Raw genomic sequence first — 12105 nt, 5'->3', positions numbered from 1 at the left:
CACAGGTCTGAAGCGATTTGTGGCTTCTCCATTTGATAAAATAAACTGAAACGATAATCAGATTAACTGTGACTCCCACAAGACATTTCCCAAAGAGCAGAGCCGTGAGAAGATATTGGACACAATCTTCCATCATTATCAAAGAGAATGTTCCTTCTAGAAAGTACGAACTCTTCTGTCCAGGCTTGTCCCAAGGTTTTGTCTACAGATCAGATGATCGTTGCTTCTTTATAGTCATTTTGTGTCCAATGCTCATGTAAATTCTTCAAGTCTGATTGATTTCCATGCAAATCTTTTATCCAGTCTGTAGCCAGATGGAAATATACTGTAGGTACTCCATAGCACCCATAAAGATGAAAACAAAAACTGTATTCTCACGTCCATAAAGTATCAGTCTAATTTGCATTTATCTGATAAAAGCAAACCTACAAGGTGAGCAACATATGGACTCTATTATATCCTTTCCTTGTCTTTTAGTTGACGAGGTTTTGAAAGAGGTCTGGGCAATTTTGCTGTCAATAGGTAGACCTTGGATATCTTCTCCTGTGTCACTTGCAAATATTTTAAGACCCCAGCAGAACCTTGTGGTCCAACACAACATTTCGTTCAACACTGATCATAGGGATGAGTGTGTAGGGTGCCAGAGGGTGGTAGTCATGAACGGGCTGCTGCATAGTACCCTAAAACTGTACATAGAGATTGCGTCCCTGAGTAAATGTGCTGTTTCTTCAGCGCTCTATTGGGAGACCCAGACGATTGGGGTATAGCTACTGCCCTCTGGAGGCCACACAAAGCACTACATTAAAAGTGCAAGGCCCCTCCCCCTCTGGCTATACACCCCCCGTGGTATCACGGGTTCTCCAGTTTTAGCTTTGTGTGCGAAGGAGGTCAGACATTCCATGCATAGCTCCACAGATTTTAGTCAGCAGTAGCTGCTGACTATTTCGGATGGAAGAAAAGAGGACACATATAGTGTTCCCAGCATGCTCCCTTCTCACCCCTGGATGGTGTTGTAAGGTTGAGGTACCTATTGCTGGTACAGGGCTGGAGCCTGACATGCTGTTTTCCTTCCACATCCCCTTGTAGGGCTCTGTGGAAGTGGGATCCTGCCGGCCTCTAAGCTCTGACGCCGGGCTCCATCCACAGACCCATTAGAACCTGATGGAGACGGAGCAGGAGTACCATCAGGGACAGGGCCCTGCATCATACAGGTACTCTGTGTCCCCGGCAGGCACAGACACACTCCGGGCTGGCTGGGTGTTGTAGTGCGCCGGGGACCGCAACGTTGGGAGTTGGTGTCCCTACAGATTACTGGGGGACTGTTCGTGTATGGGAACGCAGCGCCGACCCCCTCTGGACCGGGCGGCGCTGCTGTGACTTGTGGTGCGCCGGGGATCCGCCGTCCGCGCTTTTACGGCGGCGGCGGTTATAAATTTAGTCCCCGGCTTTTTGGGCCTAGGACGCCGGCACCTCCGATTCGTTCCCGCCCCCACCCTGTCAATCAGGGTAGGGGAGAGACGCTGTTCGCTAGCAGCGACGAGGGCTGGAGCCTGATTTACATGCTCCAGCCCTCTCACTTGGCACAGAGGGAAGCAGGCTTCCCGCTCTTGGCCAGGAACGCCCAGGGCCCGCCCCCCTTCCTCTCTCGGGACGCCGGCAGCCATTACATGCATGCCTATGGGGAGATAAGGTATGCACACCAGTGACTATGGAAGGGGAATACATGGAATAGCAGAAACTGCTGTGTGAATACTGACATGAAAAATTCAATAGCTGTTTGTAAGAATGAAATGTGAAAAATGGAACCTGCATTACTGCCATGAACATATGAATAAAGAGAAATTTAGCTACTGAATTGATCAATGCAGAAGAGCCCCAACACTACGCCAAAGTATTTCTCTACGTTGGGGTCCCTAGCTTGTGTGTGTCCTCTCATGCAGTTAAAAAACTTACCGTGTATGGGACGCTGAGACCCAGGCTATATATGCGTATAATGTGGATTGGCAATAGGTGTGTATGGGGAGGGTTCACAAACGAAAAACTACTAACATTAAGGAATAACGTTTGGAACTCCATTCTATGTCTGAACTGGGTGCAAAAAACCTAAAAAACATCACTATGGGGAGATAAGGTATGCACACCAGTGACTATGGAAGGGGAATACATGGAATAGCAGAAACTGCTGTGTGAATACTGACATGAAAAATTCAATAGCTGTTTGTAAGAATGAAATGTGAAAAATGGAACCTGCATTACTGCCATGAACATATGAATAAAGAGAAATTTAGCTACTGAATTGATCAATGCAGAAGAGCCCCAACACTACGCCAAAGTATTTCTCTACGTTGGGGTCCCTAGCTTGTGTGTGTCCTCTCATGCAGTTAAAAAACTTACCGTGTATGGGACGCTGAGACCCAGGCTATATATGCGTATAATGTGGATTGGCAATAGGTGTGTATGGGGAGGGTTCACAAACGAAAAACTACTAACATTAAGGAATAACGTTTGGAACTCCATTCTATGTCTGAACTGGGTGCAAAAAACCTAAAAAACATCACTATGGGGAGATAAGGTATGCACACCAGTGACTATGGAAGGGGAATACATGGAATAGCAGAAACTGCTGTGTGAATACTGACATGAAAAATTCAATAGCTGTTTGTAAGAATGAAATGTGAAAAATGGAACCTGCATTACTGCCATGAACATATGAATAAAGAGAAATTTAGCTACTGAATTGATCAATGCAGAAGAGCCCCAACACTACGCCAAAGTATTTCTCTACGTTGGGGTCCCTAGCTTGTGTGTGTCCTCTCATGCAGTTAAAAAACTTACCGTGTATGGGACGCTGAGACCCAGGCTATATATGCGTATAATGTGGATTGGCAATAGGTGTGTATGGGGAGGGTTCACAAACGAAAAACTACTAACATTAAGGAATAACGTTTGGAACTCCATTCTATGTCTGAACTGGGTGCAAAAAACCTAAAAAACATCACTATGGGGAGATAAGGTATGCACACCAGTGACTATGGAAGGGGAATACATGGAATAGCAGAAACTGCTGTGTGAATACTGACATGAAAAATTCAATAGCTGTTTGTAAGAATGAAATGTGAAAAATGGAACCTGCATTACTGCCATGAACATATGAATAAAGAGAAATTTAGCTACTGAATTGATCAATGCAGAAGAGCCCCAACACTACGCCAAAGTATTTCTCTACGTTGGGGTCCCTAGCTTGTGTGTGTCCTCTCATGCAGTTAAAAAACTTACCGTGTATGGGACGCTGAGACCCAGGCTATATATGCGTATAATGTGGATTGGCAATAGGTGTGTATGGGGAGGGTTCACAAACGAAAAACTACTAACATTAAGGAATAACGTTTGGAACTCCATTCTATGTCTGAACTGGGTGCAAAAAACCTAAAAAACATCACTATGGGGAGATAAGGTATGCACACCAGTGACTATGGAAGGGGAATACATGGAATAGCAGAAACTGCTGTGTGAATACTGACATGAAAAATTCAATAGCTGTTTGTAAGAATGAAATGTGAAAAATGGAACCTGCATTACTGCCATGAACATATGAATAAAGAGAAATTTAGCTACTGAATTGATCAATGCAGAAGAGCCCCAACACTACGCCAAAGTATTTCTCTACGTTGGGGTCCCTAGCTTGTGTGTGTCCTCTCATGCAGTTAAAAAACTTACCGTGTATGGGACGCTGAGACCCAGGCTATATATGCGTATAATGTGGATTGGCAAGAGGTGTGTATGGGGAGGGTTCACAAACGAAAAACTACTAACATTAAGGAATAACGTTTGGAACTCCATTCTATGTCTGAACTGGGTGCAAAAAACCTAAAAAACATCACTATGGGGAGATAAGGTATGCACACCAGTGACTATGGAAGGGGAATACATGGAATAGCAGAAACTGCTGTGTGAATACTGACATGAAAAATTCAATAGCTGTTTGTAAGAATGAAATGTGAAAAATGGAACCTGCATTACTGCCATGAACATATGAATAAAGAGAAATTTAGCTACTGAATTGATCAATGCAGAAGAGCCCCAACACTACGCCAAAGTATTTCTCTACGTTGGGGTCCCTAGCTTGTGTGTGTCCTCTCATGCAGTTAAAAAACTTACCGTGTATGGGACGCTGAGACCCAGGCTATATATGCGTATAATGTGGATTGGCAATAGGTGTGTATGGGGAGGGTTCACAAACGAAAAACTACTAACATTAAGGAATAACGTTTGGAACTCCATTCTATGTCTGAACTGGGTGCAAAAAACCTAAAAAACATCACTATGGGGAGATAAGGTATGCACACCAGTGACTATGGAAGGGGAATACATGGAATAGCAGAAACTGCTGTGTGAATACTGACATGAAAAATTCAATAGCTGTTTGTAAGAATGAAATGTGAAAAATGGAACCTGCATTACTGCCATGAACATATGAATAAAGAGAAATTTAGCTACTGAATTGATCAATGCAGAAGAGCCCCAACACTACGCCAAAGTATTTCTCTACGTTGGGGTCCCTAGCTTGTGTGTGTCCTCTCATGCAGTTAAAAAACTTACCGTGTATGGGACGCTGAGACCCAGGCTATATATGCGTATAATGTGGATTGGCAATAGGTGTGTATGGGGAGGGTTCACAAACGAAAAACTACTAACATTAAGGAATAACGTTTGGAACTCCATTCTATGTCTGAACTGGGTGCAAAAAACCTAAAAAACATCACTATGGGGAGATAAGGTATGCACACCAGTGACTATGGAAGGGGAATACATGGAATAGCAGAAACTGCTGTGTGAATACTGACATGAAAAATTCAATAGCTGTTTGTAAGAATGAAATGTGAAAAATGGAACCTGCATTACTGCCATGAACATATGAATAAAGAGAAATTTAGCTACTGAATTGATCAATGCAGAAGAGCCCCAACACTACGCCAAAGTATTTCTCTACGTTGGGGTCCCTAGCTTGTGTGTGTCCTCTCATGCAGTTAAAAAACTTACCGTGTATGGGACGCTGAGACCCAGGCTATATATGCGTATAATGTGGATTGGCAATAGGTGTGTATGGGGAGGGTTCACAAACGAAAAACTACTAACATTAAGGAATAACGTTTGGAACTCCATTCTATGTCTGAACTGGGTGCAAAAAACCTAAAAAACATCACTATGGGGAGATAAGGTATGCACTACCCCAACGTAGAGAAATACTTTGGCGTAGTGTTGGGGCTCTTCTGCATTGATCAATTCAGTAGCTAAATTTCTCTTTATTCATATGTTCATGGCAGTAATGCAGGTTCCATTTTTCACATTTCATTCTTACAAACAGCTATTGAATTTTTCATGTCAGTATTCACACAGCAGTTTCTGCTATTCCATGTATTCCCCTTCCATAGTCACTGGTGTGCATACCTTATCTCCCCATAGTGATGTTTTTTAGGTTTTTTGCACCCAGTTCAGACATAGAATGGAGTTCCAAACGTTATTCCTTAATGTTAGTAGTTTTTCGTTTGTGAACCCTCCCCATACACACCTATTGCCAATCCACATTATACGCATATATAGCCTGGGTCTCAGCGTCCCATACACGGTAAGTTTTTTAACTGCATGAGAGGACACACACAAGCTAGGGACCCCAACGTAGAGAAATACTTTGGCGTAGTGTTGGGGCTCTCCTGCATTGATCAATTCAGTAGCTAAATTTCTCTTTATTCATATGTTCATGGCAGTAATGCAGGTTCCATTTTTCACATTTCATTCTTACAAACAGCTATTGAATTTTTCATGTCAGTATTCACACAGCAGTTTCTGCTATTCCATGTATTCCCCTTCCATAGTCACTGGTGTGCATACCTTATCTCCCCATAGTGATGTTTTTTAGGTTTTTTGCACCCAGTTCAGACATAGAATGGAGTTCCAAACGTTATTCCTTAATGTTAGTAGTTTTTCGTTTGTGAACCCTCCCCATACACACCTATTGCCAATCCACATTATACGCATATATAGCCTGGGTCTCAGCGTCCCATACACGGTAAGTTTTTTAACTGCATGAGAGGACACACACAAGCTAGGGACCCCAACGTAGAGAAATACTTTGGCGTAGTGTTGGGGCTCTTCTGCATTGATCAATTCAGTAGCTAAATTTCTCTTTATTCATATGTTCATGGCAGTAATGCAGGTTCCATTTTTCACATTTCATTCTTACAAACAGCTATTGAATTTTTCATGTCAGTATTCACACAGCAGTTTCTGCTATTCCATGTATTCCCCTTCCATAGTCACTGGTGTGCATACCTTATCTCCCCATAGTGATGTTTTTTAGGTTTTTTGCACCCAGTTCAGACATAGAATGGAGTTCCAAACGTTATTCCTTAATGTTAGTAGTTTTTCGTTTGTGAACCCTCCCCATACACACCTATTGCCAATCCACATTATACGCATATATAGCCTGGGTCTCAGCGTCCCATACACGGTAAGTTTTTTAACTGCATGAGAGGACACACACAAGCTAGGGACCCCAACGTAGAGAAATACTTTGGCGTAGTGTTGGGGCTCTTCTGCATTGATCAATTCAGTAGCTAAATTTCTCTTTATTCATATGTTCATGGCAGTAATGCAGGTTCCATTTTTCACATTTCATTCTTACAAACAGCTATTGAATTTTTCATGTCAGTATTCACACAGCAGTTTCTGCTATTCCATGTATTCCCCTTCCATAGTCACTGGTGTGCATACCTTATCTCCCCATAGTGATGTTTTTTAGGTTTTTTGCACCCAGTTCAGACATAGAATGGAGTTCCAAACGTTATTCCTTAATGTTAGTAGTTTTTCGTTTGTGAACCCTCCCCATACACACCTATTGCCAATCCACATTATACGCATATATAGCCTGGGTCTCAGCGTCCCATACACGGTAAGTTTTTTAACTGCATGAGAGGACACACACAAGCTAGGGACCCCAACGTAGAGAAATACTTTGGCGTAGTGTTGGGGCTCTTCTGCATTGATCAATTCAGTAGCTAAATTTCTCTTTATTCATATGTTCATGGCAGTAATGCAGGTTCCATTTTTCACATTTCATTCTTACAAACAGCTATTGAATTTTTCATGTCAGTATTCACACAGCAGTTTCTGCTATTCCATGTATTCCCCTTCCATAGTCACTGGTGTGCATACCTTATCTCCCCATAGTGATGTTTTTTAGGTTTTTTGCACCCAGTTCAGACATAGAATGGAGTTCCAAACGTTATTCCTTAATGTTAGTAGTTTTTCGTTTGTGAACCCTCCCCATACACACCTATTGCCAATCCACATTATACGCATATATAGCCTGGGTCTCAGCGTCCCATACACGGTAAGTTTTTTAACTGCATGAGAGGACACACACAAGCTAGGGACCCCAACGTAGAGAAATACTTTGGCGTAGTGTTGGGGCTCTTCTGCATTGATCAATTCAGTAGCTAAATTTCTCTTTATTCATATGTTCATGGCAGTAATGCAGGTTCCATTTTTCACATTTCATTCTTACAAACAGCTATTGAATTTTTCATGTCAGTATTCACACAGCAGTTTCTGCTATTCCATGTATTCCCCTTCCATAGTCACTGGTGTGCATACCTTATCTCCCCATAGTGATGTTTTTTAGGTTTTTTGCACCCAGTTCAGACATAGAATGGAGTTCCAAACGTTATTCCTTAATGTTAGTAGTTTTTCGTTTGTGAACCCTCCCCATACACACCTATTGCCAATCCACATTATACGCATATATAGCCTGGGTCTCAGCGTCCCATACACGGTAAGTTTTTTAACTGCATGAGAGGACACACACAAGCTAGGGACCCCAACGTAGAGAAATACTTTGGCGTAGTGTTGGGGCTCTTCTGCATTGATCAATTCAGTAGCTAAATTTCTCTTTATTCATATGTTCATGGCAGTAATGCAGGTTCCATTTTTCACATTTCATTCTTACAAACAGCTATTGAATTTTTCATGTCAGTATTCACACAGCAGTTTCTGCTATTCCATGTATTCCCCTTCCATAGTCACTGGTGTGCATACCTTATCTCCCCATAGTGATGTTTTTTAGATTTTTTGCACCCAGTTCAGACATAGAATGGAGTTCCAAACGTTATTCCTTAATATTACATGCATGCCTGGCTGGAGGAAGGACGCAAGGCTCTGGGAGACCTGGACTAGGGGCTATCTGGCGACCACACACCCGCTTTTTTAAGCGGGCGGTAAGCGCTTTTTCTGTGCTGGTCACTCTAGTGCCTCACTGTGTATCGGTGTACTGTGTACAGATATATAGATATTGTATTTCTTGCACTGTGAGGTCGCTTCTGGCTGCATATCCCAGATCGCTCTGTGGAAGCAGCAACATGTCATCCTCAAAACGCAAGGCGGCCAAGGCAAAAAGGGCTGTGTATACTGCGTGTGCTGCATGTGGGGCTAATCTACCAGCAGGCTCCGATGACCCCCATTGTGTGCAATGCTCCGACCCGGTGCTGCTTCGCCAGCCGGAGTCAGGAGAGGTAGTGACCCAGGCTGAGACGCTTGTAGGTTCTGCCCCGGTGACAGGGACAGACTTTGCAGTTTTTGCAGATAATATGTCTGTGTCTATGGCAAAAATCCTTGAAACCTTGCAATCTATGCATGGGGCTCAGTCTTTGGGCACGGCGAGGCCTCTGTCCTCAGGTCCCCCTTACTTGGAATGTATCCAGCCCACAGGGGGGTCCCCGGCTTCACAGGCCGAGGTTTATGACTCAGATGATAGCCCCAGCCACCCTAAGCGAGCTCGCTGGGAAAGACCCTCGACGTCTTCACACTGCTCAGGGTCTCAGCGCAATCAGTCTCCCTGTGATGTGTCTGATGAGAGTGATCAGGAATCCACTCCTGGAACCCCTCTCAACCTGGATACCCCTGATGGGGATGCCATGGTAAACGACCTTATCTCAGCCATCAATAGGCTGTTGGATATTTCTCCCCCAGCCCCTTCAGCAGAAGAGGCGGCTGCGGAGCAGGAGAAGTTTCGTTTCCTTTATCCCAAGCGTAAATTGAGTGCTTTGTTAGATCACTCTGACTTCAGAGAATCAATCCAGAAGCACGACGCTCACCCAGAAAGGCGTTTCTCTAAACGATCTAAAGATACGCGTTTCCCTTTCCCCCCTGAGGTGGTCAAGCGCTGGACACAGTGTCCAAAGGTAGACCCCCCGATTTCCAAACTTGCAGCTAGATCCATAGTTGCAGTGGAGGATGGCGCTTCACTTAAAGATGCCAATGACAGACAGATGGACCTTTGGTTAAAATCTGTCTATGAAGCCATCGGCGCGTCGTTTGCTCCGGCATTCGCAGCCGTATGGGCACTCCAGGCTATTTCAGCTGGCTTAGCAAAAGTGGATGCTATCATGCATCCAGCAGTGCCGCAAGTGGCGCACCTTACCACGCAGATGTCGGCGTTTGCGTCTTACGCTATCAATGCGGTCCTAGAATCTACCAGTCGCACCTCAATGGCGTCCGCCAATTCGGTAGTTTTGCGCAGAGCCTTGTGGTTAAAGGACTGGAAAGCAGATGCTGGTTCCAAAAAATGTTTAACCAGTTTGCCTTTGTCTAGAGATAGACTGTTTGGCGAGCCATTGGCTGACATCATTAAGCAGTCCAAGGGTAAAGACTCCTCTTTACCACAACCCAGAACATCCAAACCTCAGCAGAAAAAGTGGCAGCAGAGGTTTCAGTCCTTTCGAGGTTCGGGCAAGACACCATTTACCTCGTCCAAGGGGACTCAGAGGACGCAAAGAAACTCAGATTCGTGGCGGACTCACACACGCCCCAAGAAAGCAAATGGAGGTACCGCTTCCAAAGCGGCTACCTCATGACTTCCAGCCCCCTCCCTCCGCATCGCCGGTCGGGGGCAGGCTCTCCCGCTTTTCCGGCATTTGGATGTCACAGGTCAAAGACCGGTGGGTGACGGACATTTTGTCTCGCGGGTACAGAATCGAGTTCAATTCTCGTCCTCCAGCTCGGTTCTTCAGAACCTCCCCACATCCAGACCGAGCAGATGCTCTGCTGCAGGCGGTGGATTCCCTAAAAGCGGAAGGAGTGGTGATCCCAGTCCCTCCTCAGGAACAAGGGCAAGGGTTTTACTCCAATCTCTTTGTGGTTCCAAAAAAGGACGGCTCGTTCCGTCCTGTTCTGGACCTAAAACGGCTCAACAAACATGTGCACGCCAGGAGGTTCCGGATGGAAACCCTCCGCTCTGTCATTGCCTCAATGTCCAGAGGAGACTTCCTTGCCTCAATAGACATCAAAGATGCTTATCTCCACGTGCCAATTGCTACAGAACATCAACGTTTTCTACGTTTTGTGATAGGAGACGACCATTTTCAGTTCGTAGCTCTTCCATTTGGTCTGGCGACAGCCCCACGGGTCTTCACCAAGGTCATGGCGGCGGTGGTAGCAGTCTTGCACTCTCAGGGACACTCGGTGATCCCTTACCTAGACGACTTATTGGTCAAAGCTCCCTCTCAGGAGGCATGTCAGCACAGCCTGAATGCTACGCTGGAGACTCTACAGTCTTTCGGATGGATCATCAACTTTCCAAAGTCGATCCTATCACCGACTCAGTCACTAACGTATCTTGGCATGGAGTTTCATACTCTAGCAGCGATAGTGAAGCTGCCGCTGAACAAGCAGCGGTCACTACAGACAGGGGTGCAATCTCTCCTGCAGGGCCAGTTGCATCCCTTGCGGCGCCTCATGCATTTCCTAGGGAAGATGGTGGCAGCCATGGAAGCAGTTCCCTTTGCGCAGTTTCATCTGCGCCCACTTCAATGGGACATTCTCCGCCAATGGGACGGGAAGTCATCGTCCCTGGACAGGAAAGTCTCGCTTTCCCAGACGGCCAAGGACTCTCTACAATGGTGGCTCCTTCCCACCTCGTTATCTCAGGGAAGATCCTTCCTGCCCCCATCCTGGGCAGTAGTCACGACAGATGCGAGTCTGTCAGGGTGGGGAGCAGTGTTTCTCCACCACAGGGCTCAGGGGACGTGGACTCCGCAGGAGTCCACCCTTCAGATCAATGTTCTGGAGATCAGAGCAGTGTATCTTGCCCTACTAGCCTTCCAGCAGTGGCTGGAAGGAAAGCAGATCCGAATCCAATCGGACAACTCCACAGCGGTGGCATACATCAACCACCAAGGAGGGACGCGCAGTCGGCAAGCCTTCCAAGAAGTCCGGCGCATTCTCTTGTGGGTGGAGGACAGAGCATCCACCATATCCGCGGTTCACATCCCAGGCGTAGAAAACTGGGAAGCAGACTTCCTCAGTCGCCAGGGCATGGACGCAGGGGAATGGTCCCTTCACCCGGACGTGTTTCAGGAAATCTGTCGCCGCTGGGGAGTGCCGGACGTCGACCTAATGGCATCCCGGCACAACAACAAGGTCCCGGCATTCATGGCGAGGTCGCGCGATCAAAGAGCTCTGGCGGCAGACGCCTTGGTTCAAGATTGGTCGCAGTTTCAGCTCCCTTACGTGTTTCCGCCTCTGGCGCTCTTGCCCAGAGTGCTACGCAAGATCAGATCCGAGTGCAGCCGCATCATACTCGTCGCTCCAAACTGGCCGAGGAGGTCGTGGTATCCGGATCTGTGGCATCTCACGATCGGTCGACCGTGGTCACTGCCCGACCGACCAGACTTACTGTCCCAAGGGCCGTTTTTCCATCAGAATTCTGCGGCCCTGAACCTGACTGTGTGGCCATTGAGTCCTGGATCCTAGCATCTGCAGGATTATCTCAAGGAGTCGTTGCCACAATGAGACAAGCTAGAAAGTCGAATTCTGCTAAGATCTACCACAGAACGTGGAAGATTTTCTTATCCTGGTGCTCGGCTCAGGGAGTGTCTCCCTGGCCATTTGCATTACCCAAGTTTCTTTCCTTCCTGCAATCGGGGTTAGAAAAGGGCTTGTCGCTCAGCTCCCTTAAAGGGCAAGTTTCGGCACTATCCGTGTTTTTTCAGAAGCGTCTAGCACGTCTGTCTAAGGTGCGCACGTTCCTGCAGGGGGTCTGTCATATTGTGC

Source organism: Anomaloglossus baeobatrachus, chromosome 3 (assembly GCF_048569485.1).
Source record: "Anomaloglossus baeobatrachus isolate aAnoBae1 chromosome 3, aAnoBae1.hap1, whole genome shotgun sequence".
In the NCBI taxonomy this organism is placed as follows: Eukaryota; Metazoa; Chordata; class Amphibia; order Anura; family Aromobatidae; genus Anomaloglossus; species Anomaloglossus baeobatrachus.
The sequence above is the reverse complement of the archived record's forward strand: the minus strand, read 5'-3'. Positions refer to the sequence as shown.